The sequence below is a fragment of the Somniosus microcephalus genome, chromosome 25, assembly GCF_052327205.1.
Source record: "Somniosus microcephalus isolate GS21.2 chromosome 25, FLI_Smic_1.0, whole genome shotgun sequence".
NCBI lineage: Eukaryota > Metazoa > Chordata > Chondrichthyes > Squaliformes > Somniosidae > Somniosus > Somniosus microcephalus.
Genome location: NC_141011.1, coordinates 18,480,978 through 18,498,919, shown reverse-complemented (window position 1 = coordinate 18,498,919; position 17,942 = coordinate 18,480,978).

Sequence of the window (17,942 nt, the reverse complement as noted above, 5' to 3'; positions counted from 1 at the left end):
CCCTGGGCCCGCTCCGCTACCCACAGGGCCATGACCGATCCGAACCTAGACTCATGTCCAAATTCCTGCCTGCTCCCCGTAACCCTTAATTCCCTTTACTTCTAGGAAACTGTCTATTTCTGTTTTAAATTTATGTAATGATGTAACTTCTACAGCTTTTTGGGGCAGCATATTCCATGGACCTACCACCCTCTGAGTGAAGTAGTTCCTCCTCATCTCAGTTTTGAAAGAGCAGCCCCTTATTCTAAGACTATGCCCCCTAGTTCTAGTTTCACCCATCATCGGGAACATCCTCCCCGCATCCACCCGATCCAACCCCTTCACAATCTTATATGTTTCAATAAGATCGCCTCTCATTCTGATCGAAAATATGTGTAACAAGTCCCCGAGCATTGTTAGAATGGATAGGAAACTGAAGTAATTGTTTCGATCAACAGTTAGGGTGAGACACACTGTCGCCTGATTTATTTAATCTCGTACTGGAAACAATAATGAGTCTTGCACTAAAGGACGATATTAGAGGAGACTCAGATTTTCTGCTGACTTTGACCCTAAAGCAACACCTAAGACAGATTTGCAGGGACTAACTGCTAAGGTGGACGTGGACAGTAGAACATTTGGGTTACAGATTAACACAAAGAAGACAAAGGTCAGTGTCATTTGGGAAGCATCAGGAAATGCACATATTACAGTTGGAGGGGATGCAGTTTAACAGGTGGAACTGCTTGCTTGCCATGTTGGGTTAGTGTCAGAGAATGGGAGTTGTGAAGAAGACATCAAAAGAAGGACTGCACTTATTTCTGCTCCTTTTGATAGATTTAGCACAATAAGGAAGGCTGAAGAAATTTCGGTAAAAACGAAGGCAAGAGTTAATGAAACGACGGTTATCCCCATATCACTATATACAGATCTGAGTGCTGGAATATGAGGAAAAATGCTAACAGCAGAGCTGACTTGCTTGAAAGGAATACTGGGAGTATCCAGGGTGCAAGGAGCCAAGAATGATGTAAGAGGAACATGGCTTGGCCAAGAAACAATGGGGGAATTTTAACCGCCAACAACGGGTGGGTTTGGATCGAGCGGCCGCGCAGCTCTCTGCCAGTCCTGCGCAGCCTGGGATCGGCTTTTCCTATGTTAAAGTTCGCGCATCCCCGTGAACGGGCTGCGCAGCGCCCCCCTCCAAAAAAAATTATGGGGAACATTGGTGAGAAGTAATAATGTTAAAAATTTCGAACACGCACCCAAGCCGGTGCGAACTTCCGCTTTTAACGGAGGTGGGCCACCAATCCGCTCTCAGGAGGTGGGCCAGTCATTGAAACCTTTTAAAGAGGCTGCGTGCCTCCATTTTAACACAGTTTCTATTTTTAACTACAGTGGGCTGGGTTTCCCAGGCCTCGGGAAACCCAGCAGGTAAAAGGAGGCGTTAAGGACTGGATCCATCAGGTAAGTGCCTTTACAGCGCTGCTTGTGGGCCAGGAGGAGCAGGAGTGTTTACTCCAGGCCCAACAAGAAAACCATGTAAACCCCCCCACCCCCACCATCTCCATGATCTCCCCCCAACACCCCTCATCATCGACTTGCCCCAATCTCCCCGATCCCCCACACGTTCACCGTCTCCCCCAACTCCTCCATCGCTTCACCCCTGCGATCTTCCCCCGCGATCTGTCAGCTTCCCCCCACATTCGATCCCCCATCCCACCTCCCCACACCCTCCCCCCCCGCAACCATCGCGGTCTCTCCCCATCACATCTGCTAAACCTACCTGCTGCTGGGCTGCGGTCTTGTGCCGCGGGATTTCCCCGTCTGATAGGCAGTCAAGCTGTCGATCATGCTGGCTTTTGGGCAGGGAACCTGGGAAGTAAAAATCACACATGCCCTGGAGTTAAAACTCCACGGGGTAACCCGCACCTCTGGGTTTCTTGTCCGTATCTCCCCACCCCGCTCCGAAAACCCCGTCCCAGTAAATATCGGGGCCGATGTGTATAAAGAAGATTCCAGAAAGACGACTGTGGCGGTTTGAGCACGTTTCAAGAATGGAAACAGCTCGCACACCTTTCATGGCCCTGCACACAGAGGTAGATGGAACAAGAAGCCGAGGAAGTACAAGGAAGTGCTGGGTGGACAATACCAAGAGTGACTTGTCACAGAAAGGGATACAGATGACTGAAGCGGCCAGGCTAGTTCAGAACCGACAACAGTGATAAGAACATAAGAAATAGGAGCAGGAGTAGGCCATATGGCCCCTTGAGCCTGCTCTGTCATTCAATAAAATCCTGGCTGATCTTCTACCTCAACACCACTTTCCTGCCCTATCCCCATATCCCTTGATTCCCTTAGTGCTCACAAATCTATTGATCTCTGTCTTGAATGTACTCAACCATTGAGCATCCACAGCCCTCTGGGGAAGAGGATTCCAAAGAATTCTTGCAAAGCAGAGTGAACTCATTCGGCCCCATCGTCGCTGCCGAGCTGATGGACGGGAATTTAGTTGCAGTATTCATTGTGTGGGATCATCAGCTGACTCAGGCTCCGAGTTCCTTTATACAATTTACTGCATCTTCATTCTGTGCCTGAGCGAGCATCACCATTAGTGTCTCTACAGACTAATTGCAGGCATCTTTGCTTCAGCATGTTTCAGTCTGGAATGAGCTTTCGCTCTGCCTCGATCTGCAACTGGCGACAGAATTTTCATATGGACAGCAAACCGATGCAGGAATTAAGATGATGTGGCAGAGTGCTGAATAAATGGGAATACAGCTTGTTTATGGCCTCTACAGACCCAGGATTTGAGAGCATCCCATAAAGAGTACATCTCCGAGCTAAGGTCACAGGAGTTGCGTATTTCATCATGCTCTCATCAATGGGAGAGCTTCTACAAACGACACCTTCCTATCGGCTGTGAAGAGCTGGTGAGATGCTTGGACACAGTTAGTGTTCCTGTAATCATTTGTTGATTGTTGTTCTCTGGCAGAGTAGAAGGAATTTTATCATTGAGTCTGCACAAGCTTGTGGCAGAACCGTGGAACAGCTATCAACAGTTATTAAGCCCAATGAAACTCAAATTTTTTGGGTTAGTTTGTTACACAAACAATACATCTGTGTTTTCAGCACTTGACTCCTACGGTATCCATGGCAACATCCAGTGCATAGCACGGACTGTGTGCAATTTAGAAATGCTCAAAGCGTTTCTGGTACACAGACAGGATTCCTGAGATTAGCTCGGGCAGTTCTTCTTCTTGTGCGTCTTTATAAAAAAATCAGGGAAGTGAAGGGTGCCCAAGAAAGTTGGCAGTAGCCCTTGCGTGTAGTCTCTCTCAAATCGGAAGACCTGAGAGTGGCGGGCAGCAAGGCCAGAGAGGCCTTAAAAGGTAAGTCAAACCTTATTTCCACTGTCCACTAGGGCCCTTAGGATTGGAGGCCGCCTGGCTGCTGTTTATGGAAGGCGCCACATCCGCAGCCATTAGTGCTGCAACAGAGCGCTCGTGTGAGACTGACTTAGAAGATCGGCAGTACATTTGATCACAGAGGGCATCACAGCCAAGTCTGAACCTCTCCTCACCCCACTAGCCAAATGCATCCTCTTTAAGGGGGTCAAGGGATAATAATCAGGAGAAGGAACTGTGACTGATTTTCACCTTCCCCAACAAAAGCAAGCTGAGGCCAACTGTAGAACCCAACAGCTGCCCAATTTGAAACTAGCTAACTCTGTAAGGGCCTAGAATAGGACCTGGAACCTACTGGCCTGCATGACTTAGCATCACTCTGAGCAACCCCATTAAACAGATGAAAATGAATGATGAACGACTCTTGTCAGCATCTCTAATGCGGTCCCTAAAAAATATGATGGGCTTTTTTTTTGTTTATGCGCTCGCTCAACATTTTTCCAGCAGTTAACAGTGATTTGCAATTTCAGGAGTTGTTATGCCTTAAGTGAATATTGATCTGTGACAGAAATGTACCAGATTTTATTTATGTGCATGCTTTAGGGTCAATGAAAAGATTGCTTATTTTCACCCCTGCAATTTTGCCGGCTTCTGGCTCTACCCCAGCCGTGCTGCAGCTGAAACCCTTATCCATGTTTTGCCATCTCCAGAATCAACAAACACGGATCTTCCAATCCTGTGGAATACGGACGGATGAAAATGAGACCAGCTGATCGATCGAGCCTGTGTCATACAGTCAGGTTGCAGTGAGCATCATGATCCCCAACGCTCCTCGCCCATCAGTGTTAAGTCTGTGTGTTATAGTGAGAATTACTACACAGACCACAAGAGTAAATTTTAACAGGTCTTTACTAATCGAAGGTCCGGGCTGAACTGCCCAATAAATCATTACACAGCACTTATATACCGGTGTGGTCACCACCGGTATTACAGTATACAGCAGCCAAGATAAAGTAGTGCATCTCTTAAAATAGTTCTCTTAAAGGTGGAACGGTTACATACACCACAATCCTCCCTTTTTAGCTTAACAGTATATATTCCCCATTAAACATAACATAATAACATATATACACAACTTCCTGTAAAAACAGTTCACAGATTCAGTCTCTCTGGAGGCTTCCTGACTCGGTCCGGATAACGCCTCGGTGGTGTAGTAGTTTTCGGTGGTGTAGTAGGTTCTTTTGGCAAGGTCGATTCGGCTTGAATGCCAGTGTCGGGTTCATCTGGTTCCAGTATCACCGGATCGGAGGTAGATACTATGGGTATCTCTGCTTCATCATTAGGCGTATAAAGTTGTGGTGTAGGTTGTCCCTTTTTGGATGACTATGATCTGGTCAGCATGGCGCCTTATTATGCTTTCACCAATGTCCACGGTATACATCAGCGGTCCTAGTCGTGTGCAAATAGCTCCAGGCTGCCATTTCTCGGTATGGTAGTCCCGGGCCAAAACTTGTTGACCTATCTGAAAGGTTCTAGTTGGCCTTTCATTCATGCCTTGAAATTGCCGGTTCTCTACGTCCCTTCTGATGTTTGGCTTGATCAAATCCAGCCGGCATCTTAGTCTTCTATTGAAAAACATCATGGCGGGAGTTTGGTTTGTAACCGCATGTGTTGCATTCCTGTACGCCAACAAGAAGTTATCTACCTTATGTTGTAGATTTATGTCTTCATTACCCATGGCCTTTATGGCCTTCTTGAAGGTCTGGACAAACCTTTCAGCTAATCCATTGGTGGCGGGATGGTATGGGGCGGACGTGTAGTGCTTAACCCCATTGTTTTTTAAGAACTTCCTGAATTCTTCGGACACAAATTGCGGTCCATTATCAGAACAGATCTGTTCCGGCAGCCCATTCCTGGCAAATATGGTCCTTAATACTGTGATGGTTTTTTCCGTGGTGGTGGAGGACATCTTTATTACCTCCGGCCACTTGGAGTGTGCATCCACCGCGATTAAGAACATTGAGTCCATAAATGGACCAGCAAAGTCGATATGTACCCTTTGCCATGGAGATGAGGGCCACTCCCATGGATGTAGAGGGGCTTGTGGTGGGGCGTTTTGGACCTTCTGGCATCCTAGACAGCTCTTGGTCATTTCTTCGATGTCTCCATCGATACCTGGCCACCACACAAACGCTCTGGCTAGGTTCTTCATTTTCACTCCACCCAGATGCCCCTCGTGAAGCTCCTTTAGCACTTTATGCTGAAGTTTGGGTGGAATCACCACTCTGGATCCACACATCAAGGTTCCTCGGCACACTGACAGCTGTTCTCTTCTTTGCGAGAATGCTGGCAACAGTGGTTCGCCATGTGCTGGCCATCCCTCCACCGTTAAATCGTAGACTCGTGAGAGAGTCGAGTCATTTCTCGTTTCCTTTTCAATGGTAGAATTTGTTACTGGTAGACATTCCACTATGGTTGAGTGGAACATCTCCACTGGGTCCACTGTAGGCGCCTCTTCTACCGTTGGCAACGGTAGGCGCGATAACCCGTCAGCATTCCCATGCTGTTTTGATCCTTTGTATTCTATGTCATATTGGTGTGCCCCTAGGAAAAGGGACCACCTCTGTAGCCTTTGCGCTGTCATAATGGAAACGCCCTTTTTAGGGTTGAATATGGATACCAACCGCTGGTGGTCTGTCAGCAGTGTAAACTTCTGGCCCTGCAGGTAATGATTAAACTTCTTTACTCCCCACACCAGGCTGAGAGCCTCCCTATCTATCTGAGCATAGTTGCGCTCAGTGGAGGTCAATGATCTGGATGCAAATGCGACTGGCCTTTCCAAGCCATTTGGCAACTTGTGTGAGAGTACTGCTCCAATACCATAAGGAGAAGCATCACAAGCTAAACGAATAGGTAGCGTTGGGTTGAAATGAGCCAACACTTCCTCTGAGGTGATCAATGCCTTGCTTTTGCGAAAGGCCTTCTTACAGTCCTCGCTCCACTTCCATGGTACTTCTTTCTGCAAAAGAGCATTCAGCGGGTGCAGCACCGTGGATAGATTTGGCAGAAACTTATGGTAATAGTTAATCAACCCTAGGAACGACCTCAACTGGGATACATTTTCCGGAGCGGGAGCCTTCACAACAGCTTCGATCTTGTCAGGTGACTTGTGCAGCCCCTCCTGGTCAATGACATGACCACAGTACGAGATCCGTTTCTGAAAGAACTCACATTTCTGGCGATTAACTCGAAGTCCATATTCCTTCAATCTGGTGAGCACCAGTTTCAAATTTGCAAGGTGTTCCTCATCGTCATCTCCTGTAATCAGGATATCGTCCAAGTAACATTGAGTGTTTGGAATTCCCTGTAATACCTGCTCCATGGCCCTCTGCCAAATTGCTGGAGCCGAAGCCACTCCAAAAACCAGTCTATTATATCGATACAAGCCTCTGTGCGTGTTGATTGTGAGATACTGGCGCGACTCTTCCTCAACTTCCATCTGTAAGTACGCCTGCGCCAGGTCTATCTTGGTGAAGTGTTTCCCGCCAGACAATGAAGCAAAGATATCCTCAATCCGCGGAAGCGGATATTGCACCGTGTGAAGCACCGGATTAACTGTGATCTTGAAGTCTCCACAGATGCGGACCTTCCCCGGTTCCCCTGGCTTGTTACTCGATGAACGCTTCATGACGGGAACAATGGGTGTGGCCCACTCACTCCAGTCCACCTTAGACAGTACTCCTGAACGTTCTAGCCCTTTCAGCTCAGCTTCCACAGCAGGTCGTATCGCATAAGGTACCGGTCTGGCTTTGAAAAATTTTGGGTTTGCATGTTCTGCAATCTTGATTTTTGCCTTAATTCCTCTCAGTGTTCCCAGTCCCTGTTGGAACACCTCTTTAGCCTCATCCAATATTCTGGACAATCGTTCAGGTTTGACATCTTTTTTTCCGGAATCTACCGTTATTGCTTTTAGGGAGTGCCAGTCCATATTTATTTTCCTGATCCACTCCCGTCCCAGAAGCGGTGGACCTCCCTCAGGTAGTACATATATGTCCATTCCTTGGTGTTCTTTGCCCTTGTGTACCACCTTGACTTTCATCTTTCCGATGGGGTATACTCTTTGCCCCGTGTATGTCTGCAATACTATCTCCGTATCCCGTAGGGGAATATGTGTGAATAACCTTTTGTAATCTTGCTTATTCATGACCGTCAATGCCGATCCGGTGTCCAATTCCATCTTCACTTGGACTCCTGCTATCTGCAGTGTGACCCAGATAGTTTGTCGGTCAGCTTCCTTACTCACATTGTGAATTCTCAGACTACCCAGTTCCTTGCTGTTGGAGTCTGAATCCGAATTCTGTTCATCCGAACTCTTCTCAGCCACCTTATGTACCTTTCTGCACTTTTCCTGCGGTGACTTTTTGTTGCTGGTCTTCTTTCCTGACCGGCATACTTTAGCTATGTGACCAAGCTTGCCACATTTTCTACATTCCTGGTTTTTAAACCAGCATTGGTTCTGATCATGTGTTGTCTTTCCACAACGATAACATTTCGTTGTACCCAAAGCCATTTGATCTACGCTGAGTACCGCTGCCTTCAGCTGCATTTCCGCAGTGCCTCTCGCTGCGGCTTCGTGCGATGCTGCAATAGTGACAGCCTTATCAAGTGTAAGATCATTCTCTTCAAGCAGCCGCTTTTGTGTTCCTTCTTTCGACAATCCACACACGAATTTGTCTCTCAGTGCCTCTGTCAGACTTTCCCCAAACTGACAGTATTTCGCTAGCTTACGCAGTTCAATTAAATACTCCGCGTTGCTTTCCTCTTTCAGTTGCGTTCTCGCATAAAATTTAAATCATTCCGCTAACATCAGTGGTGTGGGGTTCAAATGATTTTGCAGGACAGCAACAATTTTAGCGAAAGTCTGATCCGCCGGTTTAGCTGGTGATAGAAGATGCTTCAATAGCCCGTATGTCTTCGCACCCATTGAGTTTAGTAAGGTTAGTGCTTTATCTTCATCTGATATTTTATTTGCCTTACAATATATCTCTATGCGTTCTACATACGTGGCCCAATCTTCAACATCGGGATTGAAATCGTTGATGTTACCACGCTTAGGCATCCTCGCAATCTTCTTGAGAAACAAAAAGAAATTTTTCTTTTATTTTTTTTAAATTTTTTTTTCAAAATGGCGGTTTCCCGCGCTTGTCTTCTTCCCCCGCCTACGAAAATGGCGGCTTCCCGCGTTTGCCTTTCTCCCCCGCTGGCTGTAATGGCGATTGCCGTATTGCTGCGTTCGCCCTCCCCAGCGGTTTTCAAATTGTGCCTCCCAGCCCCTCTTGCAGTCCGGTCCTTTCCCCCCGGCTGCGGCTGAGTTCTCCGCGTTTTTTAAAAATTTTCTCCCGCGCCTTACGCTGACCCGGTCGCTGCGCCTCGCGGCCTCGGTAGCTGCCCGGCCTTTTTCACCGGTCGCGGTCGAGCTCTCTCTCGACGCTGTTGCGTCTCCCAGCCCGTTTGCAGCCCGGTCTTTTACACCAGCTGCGTTTGCATTCACCGCGGCTCCCGTGCCTACGCTGCCCCAGTCTCAGCGCCTCTGGCCCCGACTTCTGTCTGGCTCTTTTCCCCGGCCGTGGTCGAGTTCTCCGCCCTTATATCCTCCGTTTTTCCCTCCCCTACTTCACAGCCAACGTGGCCGACTTGTTGCTCGTCGCTGATCGGCTTACCCACCACCGTGATAGAAGGGATGATCCTGCCTGTTGCTGATGGAAGACTTCGTGTCAGGATTCTTCCTTTGCTCTTCAGACCTGCATCTTTTCTCAGCAGGATGATGAGGGCGGATGCCTCCTCTCAACGCCCGTCAACTGCCTTGGATGTATCTCTGCCGCAGGGTAAGATCGTACTCGTCACCACTGTTAAGTCTGTGTGTTATAGTGAGAATTACTACACAGACCACAAGAGTAAATTTAACAGGTCTTTACTAATCGAAGGTCCGGGCTGAACTGCCCAATAAATCATTACACAGCACTTATATACCGGTGTGGTCACCACCGGTATTACAGTATACAGCAGCCAAGATAAAGTAGTGCATCTCTTAAAATAGTTCTCTTAAAGGTGGAACGGTTACATACACCACAATCAGCAGCCTTGTAATGCAATCTCCTGGGAGAGGCAAAACGTTACCAAAAAAAAACACAGGCCAATTTAGGGGAAAAATATTCTGGGATTTTCCTCCCCAACCTCCGAAGATGCTCAAAACGAGTTCCAGGAGACCACAGTGATATGAGGCACATTACCCAATATGCCCCCTACCTTTTGTATGCAGTGATATCAGCCTTAGCCAGGAATTCGTCCAGCTCCCCCTTGAACACTTGCAGCGAATCTACATTCACTGCACCAGATGGCAACAAACTCCAAAGGTCAATGACCAACGTCCCCTCTAATTTGCAGTCTCAGTGTTCCTCTGTCGGTCAGTAGCAGAAGCGATGATGTCTTGGCGGGCGGGGTGGGGTGGGGGGGCGGTACAGCACAGGTTCACCAGAATGATACCAGGGCTTAAGGAATTAAATCGTGAGGACAGGTTGCATAAACGTGGCTTCTATTCCTTTGAGTTTAGAAGGTTGACGGGTGATCTAATTGAGGTGCTTAAAATGATAAAGGGGTTCGATAGGAGAGCAGAATCTTAAAATTAGAGCCAGGTCATTTGGGAGTGAAATCAGGAAGCACTTGTTCATGCAAAAGGTACTGGAATCTGAAACTTTCTTCCCCCAAAAGCTGTGGATGTTGGGGTTCAATTGAAATTCTCAAGACGGAAATGGGTATATTTTTGTTGGGTAAGGGAAATGGCAAAAAGGCGGGTAAATGGAATTGAGCTACAGATGAGCCATGATCTAATAGAATGGAGGAACAGACTCAAGAGGCTGATTGGCCTCCTCCTACTCCTATGTACCCAAGTCATTAGCCCGAGTATACCCCTGTGGATAGCAAATTGGCTAACATTGCAAAGTAAGCAACAGACCATTTGGCCAATTTACTTAGTGGGATTTTTAATTCAGCAGTGGACTGAGCCTTAAAAATAGAGGGCAGTGGTCATTATTGTATTCACTAGAGTTTAGAAGAATGAGAGGGGATCTCATTGAAACGTATAAAATTCTGACAGGGCTAGACAGACTGGATGTAGGGAGGATGTTTCCCTTGGCTGGGGGGGGGGGTCTAGAACGAGGGGTCACAGTCTCAGGATACAGGGTAGGACATTTAGGACTGAGATGAGGAGAAATTTCTTCACTCAGAGGGTGGTGAACCTGTGGAATTCTCTACCACAGAAGGCTGTGGAGGCCAAGTCACTGAATATATTTAAGAAGGAGATAGGTAGATTTTTAGACACAAAAGGCATCAAGAGGTTTGGGGAGAGAGTGGGAATATGGTATTGAGATAAAGGATCAGCCATGATCATATTGAATGGCGGAGCAGGCTCGAAGGGCCGAATGGCCTACTCCTGCTCCTATTTTTCTATGTCCTACGTTTCTATTAGCAGTGCTATTCCTAATTCTGAGGCTGTCTTTAGGTCTTCTTGAAATAGATGGCACAACGTCCTCCCTGCTGCAGAGGCCATTGCTCCTCAAGTCATTGCCAGGTTGCTTTGCCTGGGCTTGTACTGATGGATGGCATAATGCCGGGTAGAGATAGCATGTTCCTGGTGCCACCTGAGGTCATTGCCAGGCCTTCTCTGCTCCTGATCATCTGCCTCCACTAAATCAAGTGACAAGGGACCAGTGAAAGCACTCCCCGCAGCTGTAAACCTTCTGGCTGCAAGAATTGATTAAACGTGAAGAAGTTGTCATATGATTCCCAACACCTGAGGACCTGCCTGAGCTCTAACGGCCATTTCAAACCGGTGTAATTAGCGCGCTGCAGGTATGGGCCCCCAGTTAACATGCAATAATACTCTTAATTTGCAGGAAGAACAAGCCTAATGCACAAGTCCATGTGCTACAGCACACTGTCAGCTCAAAGGTCTTACATCAACTTAATGATAAACCTTCAGCGAGTGGGTCCTGTGATGGAAACAAACTACTGTCATGCCCCAGACAAAGAAATGATACCCGGTATTGATACAAATGCAATGCTTTGTACTGACATCAATTTCTAGACCCAGATTAGAAGGTTAGTCTGGCTCCCCGAGACATAAGAATACAAGAACATAAGAAATAGGAGCAGGAGTAGGCCATTTGGCCCTTCGAGCCTGCTCCGCCATTCAATAAGATCATGGCTGATCTTCTACCTCATCTCCATTTTCCTGGACTACCCCCATATCTCTTGAGTCCCTTAATATCCAAATATCTATCGATCTCTGTCTTGAATATACTCAATGACTGAGCCTCCACAGCCCTCTGGGGTGGGGTAGAGAATTCCAAAGATTCACCACCCTCTGAGTGAAGAAATTTCTCCTCATCTCAGTCCTAAATGGCCGACCCCTTATTCTGAGACTGTGACCCCTGGTTCTAGACACCCCAGCCAGGGGAAACACCCTCCCTGCATTTACCCTGTCAAGCCCTTTAAGAATTTTGTATGTTTCAATGAGATCACCTCTCATTCTTCTAAACTCCAGAGAATATAGGTCTAGTCTCCTCAATCTCTCCTCATGGGACAATCCCCCCATCCCAGGAATCAGTCTGGTGAACCTTTGTTGCACTCCCTTTATGGCAAGAGGGAGTGCAACCAAGACAGACAGAGACAGACGGAATGTTTGCAGTGGGCTTTCGAGACAGACGGAGTGTGGGCAGTGGGCTTTCAAGAGAGATGGAGTGTGGGCAGTGGGCTTTCGAGACAGACGGAGTGTGGGCAGTGGACTTTCGAGACAGACGGAGTGTGGGCAGTGGGCTTTCGAGACAGACGGAGTGTGGGCAGTGGGCTTTCGAAACAGACGGAGTGTGGGCAGTGGGCTTTCGAGACAGACGGAGTGTGGGCAGTGGGCTTTCGAGAGAGACGGAGTGTGGGCAGTGGGCTTTCAAGAGAGATGGAGTGTGGGCAGTGGGCTTTCGAGACAGACGGAGTGTGGGCAGTGGGCTTTCGAGACAGACGGAGTGTGGGCAGTGGGCTTTCGAGAGAGACGGAGTGTGGGCAGTGGGCTTTCGAGACAGATGGAGTGTGGGTAGTGGGCTTTCGAGACAGACGGAGTGTGGGCAGTGGGCTTTCGAGACAGACGGAGTGTGGGCAGTGGGCTTTCGAGAGAGACGGAGTGTGGGCAGTGGGCTTTCGAGACAGATGGAGCGTGGGTAGTGGGCTTTCGAGACAGACGGAGTGTGGGCAGTGGACTTTCGAGACAGACGGAGTGTGGGCAGTGGGCTTTCCAGACAGACAGAGTGTGGGCAGTGGGCTTTCGAAACAGACGGAGTGTGGGCAGTGGGCTTTCGAGAGAGACAGAGTGTGGGCAGTGGGCTTTGCAGACAGACGGAGTGTGGGCAGTGGGCTTTCCAGACAGACAGAGTGTGGGTAGTGGGCTTTCCAGACAGACAGAGTGTGGGCAGTGGGCTTTCCAGATAGACAGTGTGGGCAGTGGGCTTTCGAGACAGACGGAGTGTGGGCAGTGGGTTTTCTTGCATGCACACAAGCAGCTGTTTTCATGGTTCTGTTTCCAAGAAAATCGTATTTTGATTTATTTTTAGTGGAAGTGAATTTAGATTTTTATTAAAGGGGAAGAAAAGTGTACAAATGCGCGCATAAATGTCCCCCTAGTGAGAGTCTTGGTGCTTAGAATAAAAGAATTATGAATAAATTTACCGTATAAATATTTTACCATCAGTAGTGGGTCCCCAGTCCTGCCAATGAATTAGGTGATGTCATACAACAGCCTGAGGGAGGGCAGTAAGCGACCGGCTGGTGGTTCCATTTAGTCCAATGAGCGATCGTGCAGGAGCCTTATTGTGGTGATGGGATTGACGTCAGCGTGCACGAAATGCTGAAGGGAGTACCCAAGGGATTATTGTTGGACCTCCTACTGTTCCTAATTAACATGGAGGTGTAGAACCTTGCAAAATTTACTCACATCTTCCTTTTTATGAGTACTGAAATCGGCGTTTTCAAATGTTTGTGCAGCCATTATAACCAATTTCTGTGCGCTCCACAGTTGGATTTCCAAGCTGTGCCCGTTATGCCTGTTACCTTACACTCTAGCTACTTGAGAAGTAAGGAAGGAGCATTATGAAAAGGTGTGGCTGGTTACCTGTTGTTCCTTGGGTTGCCAACTCTGATTGGAAGTATTCCTGGGGGGGGGGGGGTTGATCAGGTGATGCCACTCGGGAGTGTGACCTCTGACCACATGACATTTGTAAATGTTATTGCGTTTACCTGATGACGGTTGGGTCCCCTGGAGTTGTGTATCTTTGCTCGTGGCTTCGCGCCAATAGCTGTTGTGTAAGAAGTTGAGGAGACCACCCGTGAGCGGGCAAAGAAGAGAAACCGAGGGTGGGGAGGAGAGGGAGAGAGGGGGGAGCGAGGGGGCAGCGAGGGGAGAGAGAGGGGGGAGCGAGGGGGGAGAGAGGGGGGAGCGAGGAGGGAGAGAGGGGGAGAGAGGGGGGAGTGAGGGGGCAGCGAGGGGAGAGAGAGGGGGGAGCGAGGGGGGAGCGAGGAGGGAGAGAGGGGGAGAGAGGGGGGAGCGAGGGGGGAGAGGGGGAGAGAGGAGGAGCGAGGGGGGAGCGAGGGGGGAGAGAGGGGGGAGCGAGGAGGGAGAGAGGGGGAGAGAGGGGGAGAGAGGGGGAGCGAGGAGGGAAGGAGGGAGAGAGGGGGGAGCGAGGAGGGAGAGAGGGGGGAGAGAGGGGGAGAGAGGGGGGAGCGAGGAGGGAGCAGGGGGGAGAGGGGGGAGAGAGGGGGGAGTGGGGAGCGAGGGGGGAGAGGGGGGAGCGAGGAGGGAGCAGGGGGGAGCGAGGAGGGAGAGAGGGGGGAGAGAGGGGGGAGCGACTTGCAGATGGGAAAGCAGAAGTGGGAGGATCTTTGATTCCACCAGTAACTAATAGTAACATGCTGAAATTGCACCAATAACTAATAGTAATACTGATAACGCTCAAATTCTCTTCATAACCAACAGTCATACAATAACTCACTGGTATTATAACTGGCAGTAATGGGTATGACATGAAAGAAAGACTTATGAAATAATACTGAGCGGCCTACGGGTGGCGCTGTCCAGGGAGAGTATAAATACTCGGGCACGGGCCCAGCTTGCGCAGGACATTCTTAACAGGAACTGGTGAAGGATACAACTAGACCTCCATGTTGTAAAACAGTTGATTAAAGCTTTAATGCTTAGACCAAGTGCCTAGTAGTTTTCTTACATCAGGGTGCAACGCCCAGATATTCACCCTGTAACTAATAGTAATCCTATAACCCGCTGATATTCACCCTATAACTAGTAGGAATCCTATAACCCGCTGATATTCACCCTGTAACTAGTAGTAATCCTATAACCCGCTAATATTCACCCTGTAACTAGTAGTAATCCTATAACCTGCTGATATTCACCCTGTAACTTCAACCAGAATCCCCCTGCCCTGCTCAAGGTGCAGTCAGGCTCCCGAGACGATGCCACTTTTAACAAGACTGATTTCTCTCCTCATCTCCTTTTATATTCCACCTTTTCAAATACATATCCTATTCCATTTTAAAAGATGTTCGCGTCTCTGGCTCAATACCCACTTGTGGTGAAGCATCCTGTGATCTTATAGCCTGCAGTGCAAAAACCTTCCTTCCCCTTCCCCCTTGGTTCTTCCAGTGAGAATCTTCAGTCTCTGTCCCCATGTACCCCATTGGCCCAGCAGTGGAAACAATCCTTTACCCGCAGCAAAGACCCCAGGTTTCACTCACACCTTTACTGGCTGCTCCTCTCTCGGCGCTGCTCCCACTCACCACGTTCCTGCTACGCCTGGCACTGCAAGAGATGCTGGTCGCAATGCCCACCCCAATCTACCCCCACTACAGCCCCAATCTTCCTGACCCCCAGTCTCGTGCTCTCGCCCTGATCACCATCCTATCTTCCTCCTCTCTCCCCTGACCCCCATTCCCAGTCTCCGCCCGAGCCCCCATTCCCAGTCTCCCTCTCTCCCCGACCCCCATTTCCCAGTCTTCACCCTGAGCCCCCATTCCCCAGTCTCCCTCTCTCCCTGACCCCCATTCCCCAGTCTCCCTCTCCCCCGACCCCCATTCCTCAGTCTCCCCCTCTCCCCATTCCCCAGACTCCCTCTCTCCCCGACCTCCATTCCCCAGTCTTCACCCTGAGCTCCTATTCCCCAGTCTCCCTCTCCCCCGACCCCCATTCCCCAGTCTCCCCCTCTCCCCGACCCCCATTCCCAGTCTCCCTCTGTTCCCCGACCCCCATTCCCCAGTCTCCCTCTCTCCCCTGACCCCCATTCCCCAGTCTCCGCCCCGAGCCCCCATTCTCCACTCCGCATTCTCCCTCAAGTGCCCCGTTTGACTTCCGATTCCCCTTTCAACTCCCACTCCCCCAGTGACTCCCGGTGGTTCCCAGCACACCAGTCAGTCCTGGTCACCCTTGGCCCAGGTCACTATACCCATGTGATTGCCTCTTTATCCCCCCATCCCCAGACTTAGCTTTGATGAGGACCATTCCTGCGGGTACCCGGCCTCATGCCATGCTCACCTGCTCCTGCCCGCTGGCGCCATGTGATTGACGCAATACTTGGGTGGGAGTCAGCCCTAACTTAACCAAAGGAGGTCTGGGCCTCATATCGGCGAGCCAGAACAAACCTGACGCTTGCCCTGCCATCCCCACCTTCGCCCCCCCAGTTATGAAGAACGTCTCTTTGGACCAGGTACTGAAGAGCAGCTGGTGCCCATGGGACTGTACCCCAGCTCACATTGGTGCCCTCAGGAGAGAATGGGAGAAGAATAGAGGGAAGAGGGCAGCAGGAAATAATGAAACACCCACCCTGGCATGAACCAGCACCTTCAGGAAATCCAGAAGAGCACATTTAAAGAAGGAGTTGATTTCCCTACCCCAGCGGACCCCTCAACCCCCGTGTTTCACTGCTTGGACAAAATCAGTGCAATGAAAGTGCTGTATTTCCTGTCCTGGGCAATTATGTGGCCCGGAGGCACCTCTGATGGAGCAGCTTTAACCCTCTCTCCAGGATGTTTGCATCCAACTGAAATCTTCTGGCCTCTGATCTCCATCAGCTGTCTAGTTGGGACAGGGAATACCAGAGCTTCTGTAGCTGGACCCATCCAACGCCGGGGCAGAGAGGGGCGAGGAAAATTGGCCCTGTTTTTTTAAGCACTCATCTGCCCTTCTGGACCAGGCATATCCTTTCCTATTGGAGTACAGTCATTTCCTCCTGCCCCTTCTTACTAATTTTCTCCCTTGAAGGCATGGATTGGTTGGGCCAAAAGGCCTGCTTCTGTGCTGTGTAATTTGAGCTGGGGTACAGTTTGGTGGGCACCAGCTGCCATTCAATACCTGGTCATATTTGACCCTGAAATGAGCTTCCGACCACATATCCGCACCATAACTAAGGCCGCCTATTTCCACCTCCATAACATCGCCCATCTCCGCCCCTGCCTCAGCTCATCCGCTGCTGAAACCCTCATCCATGCCTTTGTTACCTCTAGACTTGACTATTCCAACGCAATCCTGGCTGGCCTCCCACATTCTACGTTACGTAAACTTGAGTCCATCCAAAACTCGGCTGCCCGTGTCCGAACTCGCACCAAGTCCCGTTCGTCCATCACCCCTGTGCTCGCTGACCTACATTGGCTCCCAGTTAAGCAACACCTCGATTTTAAAATTCTCATCCATGTTTTCAAATCCCTCCATAGCCTCACCCCTCCCTATCTCTGTAACCTCCTCCAGCCCCACAACCCCCCGAGATATCTGCGCTCCTCTAATCCTGGCCTGATTATAATTGTTCCACCACTGGTGGCCGTACCTTCTGTTGCCTAGGCTCCAAGCTCTGGAACTCCCTGACTAAACCTCTCTACCTCTCTTTCCTCCTTTAAGATGCTCCTTAAAACCTACCTCTTTGACCAAGCTTTTGGTCACCTGCCCTAATTTCTCCTTATGTGGCTCGGTGTAAAATTTTGTTTTATAACGCTCCTGTGAAGTGCCCTGGGATGTTTCACTACGTTAAAGGTGCTATATAAATACAAGCTGTTGTTGTTGTTGTTGGTCCAAATGGCCATTCTGCATCCGTGTGTGTAGACAATGAGCGTCAGCAGACTATCTCACCATAAAGCATTTCATATTCCTGCCAGATCATCTTCTTACCTGCTATCAACACGTAAACCTTGCAGCACTGGAGAGCAGCCAGAAGCAAGCACACTGGATGCTTTCATCCCTCTCTATTCCTGAATGCTGCGACCCGGCACAGAAACCTGGGCCTGCAAGGTTGAGTTGAACACTCGGCCATGCATTACCCACTAAGCTATGGAAGCGAAGCAGCACCTGTAATGGTGGCTGTGTAACAGGAACAGTTGAATATATTTTATTCATCATTGTGATGCTCCCATGACCCAGGCAAATTCAATTGACTCCTACCATCAACAGCATTGCACCAA